Raw genomic sequence first — 17,452 nt, 5'->3', positions numbered from 1 at the left:
ATATTCTGTAGCAATTTGCTTTTTTCAGTGAAAATGTTGGCCATCTTAGCATTTTGCTGTTAAGAAAAAGTTTCAAGAATTTAAATAGATGCTTAATTTTCATGACAAAGGGAAATCAACTTTCATTCTGAAAGAAAAGTTTGTACTTTCAGGCCTGCACCAGTGCCTTTCCAGTGCCCCTAATGCTTGCCTGAAGGAAAGAGTGTCTCTTATCCTCATGTTTAGAGGTTCTTTGAGTGAAAAATTCCCATTTATGATGTGCAAAGCATAGGTTGGAAAGGGCTAAGTAGCTGTGCATCTTCTGCAATAGTAGAAGGGATACCAGACCAAAGTAATCTTGAACTCTTCAATACTTTTTTTTTTTTACCTTTTTTTGTGGGTTTGGTTTTTTGTTTTTGGGGGTTTTTTTTGGTGTCAGTTCAGCTGTGTTGTGGAGGGAGAGATACAAGCATTTGAGTTAGACATTCTTCAAAGAAAATGCAGTATATGCCTTGAATAATGGGATTTCTGGAGTTAAATGCCTGCCTGCTCCCACTGAGATAATTTGCAACATCCACATTTTCTGCTCAGAAAGATCTACATTTAAGATCTCTACTGTTTCTAAGATATTTCCCACAGAATTTGCAATCCAAGGGCGCAAGTCAAGTCTCCTTGATTATTCTGTATTAGTCATGAAAGACCTGGATGTATAATGAAGTTTGGGTAAAATTGTTGGTCATCAGCAGGTGCTGTACAACAAAAATAATTGCTGTATAGCACCTGCTATACACCAGGATCTAGACCAATTAAAAAAAAAAAAAAAACAAAACCAAACTGATTAGGTTACTATTAACTTACTTCTGGCATCAAAAGCATGCTTGTCAGCAGTTTTTGGAGTAAAAGCTTCAGTAACACTGATGCTACAACTGTCACCTGTCGTTGCTGAGAAGACAGTGTCAGCAGGCAGTGCTGAAATACATGCGATTCCAAGGTTAGCAAATCCAATATATGATCATTTATCCTTCCACGTAGTTGCTTTTTAACATAAAGCTAAACTGATTTTTAAAACTAAGACAGTATACAAAAAATTTGTATACAGACTTTATCAATACTAGAATTAAAGACAACTGAATACTTCCCAGTTTCTTTATATACATGTTTCTTTAATCGTTCTTGGTACCAGTCTTCTTTCTCTGTATTTCAGCAGAATTACTGTATTAGGATTTTGTTCCATGGTGTAGTGGTTTTGGCTCACTAATTTGAGATTTTTCAGCCAATGCACCATGTGATGTAGTGGGTCTAATGTTGGGTAAACACCAATGTACCTACTAGAATAATGTACACCTTTTCTGCTGTGAGATAGGATTAGGAGAAGAGCAAAGCAGGCTCAAAACTTTAAAGGGTATAAAAAAACTTTATTTAAACAGAACTGAAAGAAAAGAGAGAAAATAAGAATCAGAATAAAACCTTCAGAAGACTTTTTCTCCGGCCACAGCCTTATTTTCTTTCCCACTGACAATGAACTGAGACAAAACTTGGGACTTACGTCAGTTTATCACCTCTAAAATAGTCTTTCATCAGTTCTCTTAGGGAGAGGAGTCTCTTTTGCTATGTTATGGAGACTTCTCCACAAGAAACAGTTATCTCATGCCTTCAATTTTCACGAATAGCAACCGCCTGGAAATCTGCAATTGTGAAGTCCCCCCCATCTCATGCACCTTTCACACAGCTGTGTTCATGGGCCATGTCCAACTTATGGGGTACTATTTTAAGGATGAGCTGTTCAAAAGTAAAGATTCTCTTTGTCTATCTCTGAGATAATCTTCATCTCAGAGATGAAGAAACAGAGGGGGCAAGGGTCTTCGTCACTCTCATCTCTTTCTGTTCAAGCTTCTCATGAGATCACAGCTACTTCAACATTTACTTGCTTCAACCTGAGTGCCTTTGTTCATGTCTGCAGTTTGAACAATCCATCTCCCCATACTGTTTTTATGAATTAAAGAGATATTCTAGTGTATCAAAGTCCATAGCCATGGCCTTGGAAATGAATTTCAGTCAAAAACTAAGGCATCTTCTCATTCTCCTCCCATCTGGGACTTGACTCCTTTACTGACCTTGGTGTCTTCATGTTGTCTCTCTACATGTCTTCATTTTCTTCTTCTCTTCACTTAAGAGTGGTAGAATCAATGTTCTGCAAGTTTCATCTGTGCCATGAAAGAGTTAATATGTCACCTGGGGCCTGCAGATGATTATGATGGCTTTCTGCAGAGCAGTGGCCAAAGCAGTTATGGTGATAGCGATAAAATCAGGCTGTGCTCGAGGCTATGCTGTGGTTTCAGGGGGCCCAGCCAGAATGGCGGTGTTATAAATTGCACGACTCAAGATTTAGTCCCAATTAGAATTTTATTAATTACAGCAAGCGGGGCATAAGCAAATGCAGTGCTGGGCGACAGGGGGAGTCTGCACTCCGCCAACTGCCGCCCGGTTGCGGTCTTCCAGTCCCGTTTTATACAGTTCTTTCTTCTGTTATCGTGTTATCTTGTTGCTAGGAGACCGTCTTCTGTCTTCTGAAAACAGTTACAGTTCCTTTTCCTGGAACTCAGAAGCCTTGTTAAGCAATAGGACATGTGTCTAAAAAATCATGAGTCATCCTGTGTTTGCAAGTTCAAAGGTTCTCTTAAAAGTCATGAGTCATCCTGTGTTTGCAAGTTTAAAAAGTCATGAGTCATCCTGTGTTTGCAAGTTCAAAGGTTCTCTTAGAAATCATGAGTCATCCTGTGTTTGCAAGTTCAGTGAACAAAGCATTAACCCGTTACAGCGACAGCTGCTCTGGCCACATGGCTGGTCTCAGGCCTGTACTGTGTTTAATTCCAGCCGCAGCCTGGCCTGACTGTGCTGGAGGGAGGGAACCAACCCAGTGACACGATGTTAACAGCCACTGGGGCCTGGTCTGGCTGGGATGGGGCCCAGCGGGCTCCCTGGGAAGGGGTCCAGCCCCTCAGCAGGGCTCACCTAGCTGGCCCAGCCACACAGTGCGGGCTGGGCTAGCCTGTTACCTGTTCCTCAGTCACAAGAAGAGACTTTCCCAGGCTTGTTTGTCTTAAAATGTGAATTTCACAGAGGCATATTCAGCTCTTTAATTGGTTTATGTCTTGGTTTAAAAGACAGGTATCTCTTAGGGAGGGGAAGGGTCTCTCTGTCAGAATGGAGAATTCAAATCCCCTCCTTCCAAATTATTATAATTTAGAAAAATTAAAGGGGCTTTCAGGCAAAGGTATGGGGATAGGAATAACAGTTCTTTACTAGTATGTATAACAAGGCAAACAAACAACAACAACTACAGCATTAATAATAAAGAGAACCAAGAACTTCAAGGGGCTTTGTTTTACAAAGCCCAGGGCAGTCTGAGCTCTTGGAACTCTGAGAGCACTTAGCTGGAATGGTGGAAACTCCCGGGCTGGTGGCTGGAATGGCGGGATGTTCCAGCAGGCAGGGTGGGATGTCCGGGCAGGCAGGGGGGTGCAGGGCTACAGCGTAGCAAAAAGAGCAGTGTCGAAGTAGCAGCGACAGCTGGACAGGGCTGGCCTCGCTCCAGCAGGGCAGGCAGAGGAGCTCAGGATTCTTGAGCACATGAGCAGATAATGGTAGATTTCTCAGGACCAGACTTTTTGGTGACAGTGAACTCCTCCCACAGCAAGCAGCAGCCTGGCCGTCCTTTCTCTGATGCTGAGAGCAAGAGAGAGAAACTGCCCCCAGCTCTGTTCTTTGTTGCCCCAAAACTCATGATCTTCCCCCTTCTGACCCCCAGCCACCTCTTCTGGTTAAGCACCCACAAGCACCCAGTACTTAAGTCTCCTAGCAACCCATGGGGAAAAATTCTGCAAGTGAAAAAAGGAACAAACCGCACCCCCAACAGTTAAACAGGTTGTTAATATTCAGACTAGCCACTGATTGGTTTTGACAGGCAAAAAGGAAACTCTTAGCAACCTCTAGAAAAATCACTTTTATGGGTGGCTTCTTCCCTCCTCACCAAATGTCAATTAATGCAAAATCAGCGCACATAATATTCAAATTGCTCACCTAGAAGCATTTAATTGTATAGGACTCTAATTTTAGCCCATTGTAGTGAAGCAGTGACTGTTTCCACAAAAGCAGAGAAAAACCTTACAGAAAGCATGCAAGTGATTTCTAGGATTTGCTGTAGCGTTTTTCTACATTTTGTTTTGTTATTTCAGTGAAAATTACAGGTCTAAATTAGAAATACGAGATTAAAAAGGGCACTTGCCACTGTGATTTTTCTTTTGTTCCAAATATAGCTTATTTGTTTATATATATTGTCATATATGTTAATGACTTTTTAGAAATCCAATGTACTGAACATGTCTTGGGGGAGAAATGACAACATAGAATAATGATACTTAATTCACACATCTAAGTGTCTAAATATATTCAGAATGAGCTCTAGAAAGTTTTAAGAGCAGGGCATACCTTCAAATCAATTGAACAGTTTTAATTAAGTCAATGTTTTTGCCTTTTTTTTCCTTTTTTTCACTTGAGTGTCACTGACATTTCATACAGAGTATCAAGAGGCACAAAATATGACTGAGTACCAGTTCATGTACATATATGGTTAAAATATTTTTGTCCTAGAACATCTTTGTTAGTTAAACATGTATACACTAAGTCTATATCCTTGCATTCAGTTAGATTCATTCCACTGTTCTGTTAATGCATGACAGTGCAATCAAGTAGCCAGAATATTATAAGGCTTCTTTTTAGTTAATATAACACTGATGGGATGTTTGAATTGGCATGGAATTAGGTCTCTGACAAAAGCTTTAGATGCCAGTCCAAGTGATGCCTTGCTAATTAAATGTTTAAATGTCATTAATACATTGAGAACTAGACTTGATCCATAAAGCTTTTTTCAAATAAAATGTTTCAAGTACTGGAATCTGAAAATAATTAATTGAATGATGGAGAAAGAGAACTTGTCTTCTTCTAAAACAAGTGGATTTGTGTATTGCTTTGTTTCCATGAAAGAGTAGTTGTCCATACATGACTGTCTTGATACTGTTCCAAATCACTCTCTCAATATTTTTTTTCCCCCACAAGTGGAATAGTGCCCAGAATAATGTAAAGGTAGTGAAGAGTCCATGTGACAGTCTGGTATGCATGCAACAAGGAAGACCTAAAACTAGTTGTAGTGACAAAGCCTAGTAGTAATTCGCTGTTCTCTAATCTAGAAGTCTCAGATGGTTTAGAATATTTTAATTTGTTCATAAAATACTAGAAGATGTAACTGTTACTTTAAGGTAACAGTGCTGCCATGGTGGTTTTATTTTTGCTCTCTGCCAATATATTGACTCTTGTCTTAAAAGTCAACTGTTCTGAATGTGGGTTCTTTGGAAAATACTTATCTGTTACTTCCTTAGACAGTGTCTATTGTTTGAAAAATTTCTGACTAGTGACGTAGAAGTGAGATGGAGTTCTTTAGAATGATATTCTAATTACTTGACAAGTAATTGTTTGTGTGGGCAGTTTGCCACCTGGTTCACTGTTTGAAGAACTGTCTATTTTATTCAATCTGTTCCTTTAAGTTTGCTGTACCATTTCTGAACATGGATGGATACTGCTTTTCATCATTCTTACCTCTGTTCTGAATTTTCTAAGTTCTAAATATAATTATATTGCTCCTATTCTATAGAAGCCCCATAAGCTTCAGAACAGCTTTATGTTGTGGAAACTTCAGATCCTTAAAAAGACACAATTTTTGTGCTAAAGCAATTCTGCTTCTCATAGCCTGTAGTGCAGAACACTACCAGGCACTTGGAGTGGTAATCCAGTAAGCCTTGGGCAATAAGGCTGTCAGGAACCTGCCAGCGCTTGGCAGCATTTGCTCTTTGAGAAAGGAAGAGCAAAAACCAGTAAATAGGAGAACCTCAGGAAAAGTGTCAGCCAGGTGTAGACTAAACAGCCGCTGCTATTGTAGCTCGCTCAGTGAAGTCATGCTGTGACTCCAACCTTTTCTGTAAGTGCTTGGACATAGTGGAGGGGCCATGTGCTGTCACAGGTGCTGTCCTACCCTTCTGTGTGGTGGACACACATCCAGGTATGCAGGGACAGTTCTGGTCGAGTCACTCATCCAGGTGACATTAGTCACCCCTATGTGTGATAACATGGTGAATGAGTGCCATGATGTGAACATTGCACAAAATTTCCAAGTGTCTGGTCACGGGATGGGGGGGAAAAAAAAAAAAATCAAGTAAAGCAGAAGAATGAAGTGAGACTAGAGAATAGCTCATTCATAGTCATGAATTAGAAAATTTCAATTACAGCCTATTGTGTTTCTTGAGAAGGACTTCGGGATTTTGTTAATGGCATGGGATCTTTCCTATTGTTTCTTCCTTGTTAGAACAAGTATTACTTACTGTGAAGATTTCTGCCTTTCTCTTGCCACCTGGGGTAACCAGCTTACAAAATTAACTCCTTCAGTGTTGTGGGAAATACTTAAAATTCTTGAGCTCTCAGCTTACCTTGATTTTCAGGCATTAAGCTTCCCTGCAGGATTTCTATATTTGGAATTTTTCTTTGTGTAGAAAGAATGTATTGTTTGCCAAGGTTTTCTTGGGTTTGCTAAGTTTACTTGGGTTTGCACGGCAAACTTTAAACTTGAATAGTTTGAGTTTTAAGATTAAAATGTTGCTAATTACTTTTAGCAAGGGATTCAGTACTTCATTAGAAATATATACATTTGTAAAAGAGTAATGGATCAATGAAATGCAAATCCATGGTGAGTAGGACCATTTGTGTCAAATATGATTAAGGCTGGTATTCTAGCTGACTTGCACAGAGATTTTTGAAAATGCAGTCTTTTCGTTTAAGTTCGAAGTATTTGGGTTTCATATTAGGGGAAAAAGTAGTCTTCTGGTACATCTAGTGATGGAGAGCTTTTATAATATTGTTGTGATTAATTAAAATTTTCCCTTCCCAGGGCTGGCTATAGGGATTAGAGTCTTAACATGCAAAGTACACCAGTAATCTTAGGTTTTTTAATTGTTACATCTTAAACCTGTTTCTGTAGAGTTGCAACATTATATACTTTAATCATGCAATCTCATATGGGTTCTAAGATTTAAGTATTTGGTTGAGTAGCTGGTGACCTTGGATTCAAGCTGGGAAGAGAAGCTGGCACTGAAATATATATTCTGTCTTGATCAAGGAATTCCTGCCTTCTCAGTTTTTGACAGACTTAAATGTGTTTTTCTGCACTTTTACTCCACTGATGCTTTATATGTTCTAGTCATATCGGTCCTTTTCTTCAACTGCTTTTTCCCAGTACTGTACTGAAGTAGCTTGGGTAGTGGTAAATTTTCAGCAGTTGCTGTCTCAGATGCTGGATTTGTTGCTTTGAAGATGCATGATGATTTCCAAGATGATGAATGGCCCAAAGAAAGGGCAGTTTTTTGTGACTCCAAAAAATGTGGATAGTAGAGCATTGTTGCTACATGTGTAGAGCTTGGTACTGGAAGCAGCTTGTCTAGAAATACAATGAATATTTTGAATTTATATTCCTTTTCTACTGGGCAGATAGATAAATTAAAAAAAAAGTATTTATGCTGCAGGAATACCAAGCAGAGCAGCTTATGCTTGAAGTTTTATCCCCTGCTGGCTATTCAGTAAGCTGGACCTTCATTATCAGGAGAATATATCATAAGATATTAGAGATTTCTCAGACTTCTATAAAAACACTTCCCTCTCCAATGAAAGGAGAAATATTTCTTCCACTGCACTAGTGTTACTGAAATTAAGATTTAAAGATGTCATTCATTCAAAATCCCAACAGAAAAATGTGACTTCTAGCACCCACACCAGCAACACATATTTTGAACTGAGGCTGTGTATTTTTAACTGTCAATAAACTGACTAAACAGTGTGCCAAATGAGGAGGGGAAAAATTAGTATGCCACCATTGTCTAGAGGCTTGTGTAATAGCAATTCCCTAAGGGAGTGAGACCCAAATCATCCAATTACTACTTTTTATGGTGAATAAGCTGAAGAGAGTAAGAATGCTTCCAAAACAAAAGCTACCCCAAAATACGTCATGAAACATTATTTGCCATGATTTATATGGCAGTGAGCAGAAAAACTGCCTGTTGGCCAGGTGTCTTGGAGTGTTGTGCTACCTAGGAACGCAAGTCCATTCTTGTCCTGGTTTTCAGCTGAGATAGAGTTAATTTTCTTTCTTCTGTGGGAGTGCTGCCTCCCACAGCAGTTCATCTCTGCATGCACAGAAATCAATTAATTTGAAGTTCTGCATTGGTCCTGAGAAATGAGCTGGGGGATTTTCTTTCTTAACCTTACCAACCAATCAGCTTAATCTTGGTGGTGTGAGACTTGATTATAATTATTCCAAGACATTATGAGTATATGCACACTGGACGGAATTAAATTCTTGCCGCATTCATGGAACTGTAAACTTTAATGTATTTCAGTCCTGGAGTGGATCCCAGCATTTTTCAGTGTGACCCTTACATTAGAGTCTATAGAACAGTAAAAGTTGTTATTTTTTCAAATACCTTGTCTCAACTTGTGGGCTCAATTCCTACTGAACTTTTGTAATTTGATTCACTGCAGCAATGTTGGAAAATTAATTTCCAGTTTGTCTGATCTGTGCTAATGGATGTCTTTAAACTTATGACACTTAAAAATATTTTCAGTATACAGTGATAAAAAACAGCCTAACTTTTTCTAAACCAGCTAAGTTGTAGTCCTTAAACCATACAGCATCAATCTTCCTTGACAAGCCATTTTTATTGGCGGTGTTTCTTCAAACTCCCTACTAATTACTTTTATGTACTGAAATGTGGAATTTTTTATATTTTTGAGGATGATATATGTGTCCTCAGATTCTTTGCCAACACTTTATCTTGTAAATTATAGCTTTTCTAGATTGATTTGATACAGTTGTCCTGTTGTAGCTAAGAGCCTCTAAGGCTTGAGCCTTAATTTTAAGTGTTCAAAAGATAATTATGATGAGAGAACTCACAGCCATGACTTAGCAAAATCTTTGTGTTTCTAGACCTTGCCACAGCCTTTCATAATGCAGTGGGTTTTAAGAAACTTGTCTCTAGATGGAACTTTTTAAATCTTTTAATCTTAGCAGACTTGGAGAATGGTCATGATTAATGTACATTTTTTTGGAAAAGGTCATTGCTTACAGGACTCCACAAAATTTAACGTTCCCTGCTTTTCAATACCAGTGGCAAAAAATGTTTTGATGATCCTAAATAGATGACCTTCAGCTAACTAAATGTCAGAATGCTTACAAGGCATCAGCTCTTGCATCAGCTCTTGCATTAAGAACATCCAGTTCAAACCAAACAAAGGGAGGACTGAAAAGGAGATTGTGAAGAAAAAGGTAAATATTCCACTGACAGAGCGTCCGTTTGTCACAGTAGTGTATAATTCTGGGATACTCCTGGGCAGTGCAAAGCTTGTATGACCCCGGTCAACCACAGTGTAACAGGAAACTGACCGTCCACTTGCACATGCAGTCATCCATGAGTCATGTGAGTACTGTGACTTCTTATGGTTAATGCTGAGTATGAAGAAGCAGCAAAACAGGGCTTTGTCTTTTAACCAAGGCCACTGCAAATGTTCCAAGTGTGCCCCCAGTGGAGATCTGCCTTCAGACAGATCCAGAGTCTGACACCTCCTAAGAAACATAGTAAAATATATTGTTTTTTACCTTTCTTTAAGCACATTTTTCTAGTCTATGGCCCCAATGAGGAAAAAAGTATGAATGAAAAAAGTCCTCTAGGAATAACCTTTTGTCTGAAAAAAAATCACCAGAGAATCCCTGAGGTATGCTGACCAAGGGCTTTTGTACTGAAGAGGTTCAGCCTTCAATACCATTAATAGACTACTGAAACAGAATTACAGATGGGCTAAAAGATGCAATTACAAGTTTTCAAATCTGCTGGATAAGCAGTTGGAGTGAGTGGGTTGGCACATACTAACACAGTCTGGTCAGTGGGTAAGCTACACTTGAAAGTCAGCTCATTATCTGATCACTGTGAAACTCGCTTTCTGAACCTTACAGACAAATGAGTCAGATTCCTAGCTCACATCTCTAAAATCAGCTTCCAAATTTCTTCAAAGGTTGAGCCATTTAGTGGATTGAATAAGCACCATTCATGAAGCAAAAAGTGAAAATTACAATATGCAGATGCAGTAAACTACCTAACAAGCCTGGAAGAGCTACAGCAGAGGAAATGAAGTGATACAGTGCCAGGATAGTGTGATGTTCTTAATTAGTGGATGAGGAAATCATAGGTAACATGACACAACGTTGTGTCAGGTGGTGCTTATTATATAGCTGAGGAGAGTGGATAGTGAAACACTGGATTAACATTTTCTAAACAAACTCTCTTCATTATTGCTTTACTGATTTTAGAAAATATGACTAATATTGCCGACTGGGCCATGGCTCCTCACTAGAGGTAACAGATGTGAGGAAGGAAGTAGTATTTCTCCTTGATTTTTTTTTTTTTTTTAATTTTATTTTTTCCCAAGCAAGAAAGCTTCATGCAGATGGTGAGAGGGAAGAAAGTATGAGTAGGAGATGCCCCAGAGAGCTGACTATTTCTGGACAAAAGTAAGGAATTGGCAAACTCTAGAAAGCATTAAATAGTAAAGGATTTAAAGAGCAAGTGATGTATTTCTGTACCTCTGACTTAGTTATTAAGTAATTAAACAGCATGCATTTTTCTGCTTTTCTCATTTAGCTTATGATACATGTCTGTGAGGTAGTAAATTGACCCCTGTGAAAGACAGACCTTGTCACTGCTTATGGAAAAATCTTCTCAAGTTCAGGAACTGGTAGCACAACTTCCTAGGGGTGGGGGGAAAAAAAAACCCACAAGGTGGAATTTAGTACATTAGTAGAGTAGAAAATCTGTTCTCAGTACACAAAAGTCCTGTCTGTTTTTCAGGACTACTGCGTGCATTCTGGATGCATTGGGAACAATGACAGTTCTTTTCTTCATTCTTTCTTCATCTGCATGAGAAAGGCAATCCTTTAGGTTCTTGATCCTTAGGAAACCTTTTTCTGATGACCCTTCTAGTTGGAAGTTCCTGTAGTTGGGGAAATAATATGCAACATATCTGAGAGAATTTTGATGGAGAAAGCAGGGTTGCAGCTCTTAATGGCCAAAACAGTGATATTAATGCCATTGGGAGGAAGTTATGAGCTTTCTCAAGTAGGTATATACAAAATTTCACTGGTCCTGGTCATATGGTAAGAACAGGTCTCAGAGGAAACCTGGCCTTTGTGTTTTAGTGAGAGACGTGTACCTTCAGAGTCCTAAAGAAAATAAGAAACAAAGAGAATGTTAGCTTCAGTGGTTTTGTTTTGGGGTTTTTTTCTATGTAAATTTGAAAGGCAGAAGACAACCTTTAATTACAGCAGCTGTTAAAATTCGTCATTGAGCCCTATGTTGAGATGAAACTTTTACCTATGTAAAACATATGTGAAATGTCTTCAGTTCATTTTTTTAATGAAATCTATAAAGTACCACCTTTCTAAAAAGCGCTGTCTAATACAAGTCAATGCCTAAATCTTGCACTAGAAAGTTCTGAAGGCAAGATCTCAGCAGCACTATTGTTTCACATTTGCTAGTAATGCCAAAATAGTTCCTGGCACCAGAGAGAGAGTTTAGCTCAGTACCCAACCCACTCCCTGCCCAGGGTTTCTGAGGCAGGTAGTTCTGTGCATGTTCAATGACTAATCGTGAAATATCAATCACTTTAAATATATTAAATAGTGAAAAGCTTGTAGGGAGAAGAGTATTGCTGCAGAGGGTGAGATTTCAAAGGTTGAGAGAATTGTCCCATTTATGAGCCGGCTATCTAAAACCAGAAAACCTCTTGCATTTTTGTGACAGCTTCAGCTGGTCCATAAGCTGCACAGATAATCTGGCCATAACAGACACCAACTTGACCAGCTTAGCTCGTTAGAGAGTAGAAGTATACAAGTCCCCGAGTATAATAATGATAGGTCAGATCAAACAGGGGACTTCAACCAATCCCTTTGAACCATGAATACATTCATCTCCTTGGTCGGTGAGGTAGGTGGAATTAAGACCCTTAACCAATCATGTATGTAAGCACAGGAAATTTGAAGCCCTTAAAAAAGGGAACTCCAAACAATAAACTTCGACTGCTGCTACATGATCTTGGTGTGTTTTTGTTGCATTCCTGTCTCCAACATCAGTGACAATTGGTGACCACCAGCATGACAGAACAAGCTGCCGCAATATTGTGAGGAGACAAAGAGCAGTGGAATTTGCTGTAGGCAGTCGGTAGGGCTGCAGAGAATGGTGGCTGGGCAGTGGAGATTGCAATAGGCAGCTGGTAAGACTGCAGAGAGCAGCAGGAAAAGCTGCAGGGCAGTGGAGATTGCTGTGGGCAGTGGAGAAGTCTGCAGACAGTGATGGCAAAAGCCATGGGCATCAGAATTGCTATGGAGTCCTGGTGGAGTAGCAAGAATTGCTGTGGGCAGCAGAGAGTGCTGCAGAAGGTGGTAGAGAGTGTCATGTGGGTCCAGACCTCTTTGAGAATTAGAGATGCCACCAGGAAGAATGAGAGTGTGGGCTTTGGCACCCAACTCTCCAGGTATGGACTTTTATTTTAAGAAAAGAGGGATAAATATGATAAACAGGCTTTACTAGCCTTGATAATGTGGTGTGTGAGTCGCACGCTGGACGTTTTTGAAGGGGCCACCATGGACTTAAAAACTTGAGAGTGGGCTGGCTGATATATACTTGCAGCAGTCTCTTGGCGACGAAACTCATCAGTGTCATAAAGACATGGACGCTCGTCCTGGACTTACTGAAGTAGCTGGGGAATGAGCAGGATGCGACGATGGGGGAGGGGACACTGGGACATCACCCACTGAGGTGTGCAGTGAGAGCAGGGTGCTGGGCGAGGTGGTGGGAAATGTGGATGCTGCACCAAGTGTGCAGGGGAGGAGGATGGAGCATCGTGAAACTGAGCAGAGCCATGGAGCTTCCCCGGATGGGTATGAGTCACCTGCAGGATGTCCTGTGGCCACTTGAGGTTGTGCCTCTGCCCCACACAGGGACAGCTTGTCAGCAGAATGCCCCATGGCTGCACGGAACTGTGGAGCAAGCCCTCACCAGGGTGTGTTGCCAGTGGAGGATGCCGTCGCTGAACCAATTGGCCAAGAAGCACCATGCTGCCATGCCACGTTAAATGGACATCTTGCAGCTCCTCTGTGCCCTGCTGCATTGGCTGAAACCCCTGCGACTGTGCCCAGCTGCTGCCAAGTGCCTGGCTGCTGTCAAGCCGCATCTGCTGCTGAGCTGTACTCCGCAGCTGTGACAGGCGGGCACTCTGTGCCAGGCTGTGCTGGCCACATGGTTTCCATAGAGACAGAGTGCCCTGCAGCTGCATCGAGTGCAGCCATCCCAACAGCATGCATCAGAGACATACACCCCCCCTGCCACCACAGATATGCCCAGACTGCCTCCTCCCAGAGCTGATGGCCCCATCTTGGAGACCACGCCTTCGACCCAGCCTCCTGTGGGCATGCCCAGCCATCACTACAACTCATGGGCGGACCATGGGAACACATCACATGTCCAGGTCCCGACTGAACATCATACGCGGAAGCAGTGGTAGATCAGTCACCACTGCTGCGAGGGCACTGCTAATACAGGAGATGGAGCTACCCCTGGAATAAACACTGATAAAAGGCACGACATAAACTGGAGAAGACTCCTTTGCTGCTGTCAAGTTAGTTTTGTTTGACACTGGTGGGTTCAGCCAAGCCAAAAGCTGCCACCTTCAGAAGCTCTGAAAAGCCACCACAGTAGGACTGTGAGACATCAGCCTTCTCCTGCCTTTTGCAACACAGCTTGGCAGTTGTGGGGCTGCCCTGCCACCACCGCTTGGAGGGGAAGCACCAAAATCGAGGACCGGCACAGCCCTGGTCTGTGCCAGGGTTCTGGTTTGCTGCCCACCACAGTCCCTATCCCAGGTGGGGCTGCGGGTGCGGGTCAGATTCATGTTCAAACAGGGGACCTCAACCAATCCCGTTGAACCATGAATGCACCCATCTCATTGGCTGGTGAGCTGGGTGGGGTTAAGACCCTTAACCAATCGAATATGTGAGGACAGGAAATTTGAAGCCCCTCTAAAAGGGAGCTCCCAACAATAAATTTAGGCTGTTACTGCAGGATCTTGGTGTGTTCTTGTCACATTCCTGTCTCCAACATCAGGGACACATTTTCTATTGTAGTAGTCATGATCTTAAGAGGCAAAAAGATACTTTGGGGAATGTACTTATGTTTTTTAAATATTTAGAACGTAATCTACTCAGATACTCTAATTAGCGCTTCTTAGTAGTGGCTTGTAACAGTTAACGACAATTTTATGTGGTCTCAAAATGTATTTTTATAAATGCAGTGGGAAACACCACATAGATTGCATCAAAAATTGCATGTAAAATATTGCTAATTCCATTTCTGAACACAAATTCCCATTTGTTTGAGAATGCTGGGGTGAGTAGGCTGCAGGGATCTTGTCCAAAATCAAGGAAGTAAATTGAATTTGAACAGTTATCTTTAGATACTAAAATTTTCTGTCCTTTGGATTTGATAGCTTACATGGATTAATGCAGAGATTTGAATCTTCTAATAGATGTAAGAGGGTGGGTTTATGTAATATCTTGCAGGTATTGCTAAGTCTGTCTTGATAATGGTTTCTTTCAAAGCACGAAAAAGTCATCTTTTTCCATCTGCCAGATGGAAAATAGCTAGCCAAAAGTAAACTTACTCTGAAGGTTTTCCCTGTACAATTCCTATTTTCCTGAGACCTTTTTTTTTTTTTTTTTTTTTTTTTTTTCCCCCTCGAACAGTGTTTTGTTGGTATCAGTTTTATTAGGAAAATCCAGTACTGCACACAGAAACCAGTTTTGAGGAAATATATTCATCTGTATAGCAGTGGTTTGACACCACTGGAAGATGCGATATGGGAAGGGTCAAAGCTTCCTGTCTATTAAACTGAATTTCACTTGGATTTTGCTGCAGAGGCAAGTCCATTTGACACAGACCATAAGCTGCCATGTTTATGAAATCATAACAGAATGGGCATTACTATGAGGCAGAAGGGAAGGCTTTTTCCCTCCCACTCAGCTGTCATCTTGGCAAAAAGCATTAAAGAATTTGTGCTTCTGCTTGTTCTGCAAATAAATGTGGGACTTCAGGCTACAGAGCAGTGAATTTACTCAGTTGAGACTCCCAGACTTGAAAACGATTAACCAGTACCAGGAGTAGCAAAAATCTTTTTACTTAGTGGGAACTACAGTTAGTTTTTCACTGCTGCAGAAAATGCACTCTGATGTGTGTAATGAATAAATTATCTAGCCTTCCATCTTTAATACACCTGGTTTGGGTTGTAGAAAATCAACTGTACTTCTCAAAGCTTAGTTTTTCATTTTCAAGTGTGGAATTTAGCTTTAAAGTACATAGCATTTCAGTTTCTTTGGTTTTCTGGTGTCATCTTTGCACAGGCTGTGTGATGTGTGCCACTTCTGAACACTTGCCACTCTTTGGTTTTAAAACTATTACTGGAGCAACTTGATTTGGTATTAAGCTACAGCACCTATTGCAACAATTTGCCAACTGATAATGCAGGTGTTGAGTGGTGTCTGTACATTATAAATGTACTTTTTTTTGAATGTACACTTACACTAACATAAATAATTTTAGGATGAAGAGAGCTTCACAGTAACAACTGGGAACATTTGGGTTTGCTTTTCTGAGGGGTGGAGCTGTGGTGTATATCACTAAGATGTCGTGTAAGATGGCTTTGTCTAAGTCTAATGTCTAGTTAGGTTCTAAAATTTGAACCTGTTAAGAGTACTGTGACAATTTGTTACGGCTGAGGGAGGATGAACTTGGTTGCTGTGAAATGGAAATCAGGTGGATCATAAACCACTATAAACCATATAATGTCAACAGTTACTGTAATTAATAGAAGCTTTGTAGCAGAAAATCATAAACCCTGGAATACCCTTGACTAATTGCTCACTTAACTTTGGTTTAAAGTGTTTTACCATGATAGTTGAAGTGACAGTACCTCTGCAGTTAGCCTGAGTGGTGAAGTGAGAGAGAATTTTGTGCAAAACTATCCTGAAGGTAGCAGATGACATCATACATACTCTTAATGGCAAAGATGTTTGATAAAAGGTTATCTGGTAAAGAGCATCTTTTCTGAGTGTTGATTATTGCCTTCTCTGACTGGAAATAGCAGGTGTGAGGAAACAGCTGAAATGAAATTAGTAGAGTTTAAGTAATATGTGGTACAATTACTCGCATGCATGCACAGGCCTGCAGTGCCCTTAATCTCATCCCAACCCCGAAGTTCCTACATGTCTGTGTCATGCAAATCAAAAATATTATAGGTAGAATGAAGGATTATAAGAAGGCATATCAGAATATATGTTTTTAATGAGTTACCTATCCTTAAGTCCTCTTGTATAAACACGTAACTCCATAATTTATGTAACATACCGCAGGGAAGGACATTGTTCTGCTCTAGGTGAGGAACCATTGCACCTTTTCAGATGTCTTCTCTCATGCCCTGTTTTGTTGAGATGGGTTGCACAATCCATAGAGCTATTCTTGAATCATTCTAGGGGATTTAAAATGTTGTGCTGTTTCTGCAAAAGTGTCTTTTATATCAAAGTTTTAAAAAAGATTCCTATAGAATGTTTTATAGAGATAATTGTTTTTTAAGGTGAAAAGCACAAACAGCTGAAATATGGCTTAATTTCTGCTGCCTCATGGATTTCAGTAGTGTGGTTCTGTGAGGTTTTAAGTCATCCTCATGAACACATTGTTACGTCCTTACTCTTGGAGAGAGATAATTTCTGGAAGGAGATTATAAAACAGTTTCATAAATTGATTTCATTCATAAATTCATTTGTCTTTTAGAATTTTTCCAACTGGTACTTACTGTTCTTATTTAACATAGCTTAAATGTACATATATTAGATTTGTTATTAAACTACCAAGTAGCAGTAATAACTTCATATCTGAAAAGCACATTAAAAAAAAAAAAAAAAAAAAAAAAAGTGTTTTACTGAACCGCAGAGAAATCTGAGATTCGCTTGAAGGACACGCTTTCTCCTGCGTTTTTAATAAGCAATGTATCGAATTATTTCTAGGTGAGCTGTATCAACTTTAATGCTAGTACACACAGAACCTCCTTCATTTTTACATGAAAAATGTAAAATGTTCTGTTTTGGGCAGCTGGGTGAAGAGCGGCAGCGGCGGCCGAGAATGGTGCAGCCCAGGCGGGTTTGCGCAGCGCACGTTCGGTGTCCGAGCCCTCGGGCAGCGCCGGGACCGCGCCCGGAGCTGCGCGTGGAGCTCCGCCCGAG

General features: G+C 40.4%; 1 protein-coding gene across 1 annotated transcript in view; it reads left to right on the top strand.

The window, feature by feature from the left end:
• Window positions 1-17,452, top strand: part of APC (APC regulator of WNT signaling pathway) — a 121,156-nt gene that overhangs the window by 22,305 nt on the left and 81,399 nt on the right. The gene's annotated exons all lie outside the window — the stretch shown is intronic.

This window comes from Hirundo rustica, chromosome Z (assembly GCF_015227805.2).
Source record: "Hirundo rustica isolate bHirRus1 chromosome Z, bHirRus1.pri.v3, whole genome shotgun sequence".
NCBI classification, from domain to species: Eukaryota; Metazoa; Chordata; class Aves; order Passeriformes; family Hirundinidae; genus Hirundo; species Hirundo rustica.
This window is presented reverse-complemented; position numbering and strand designations above follow the sequence as displayed.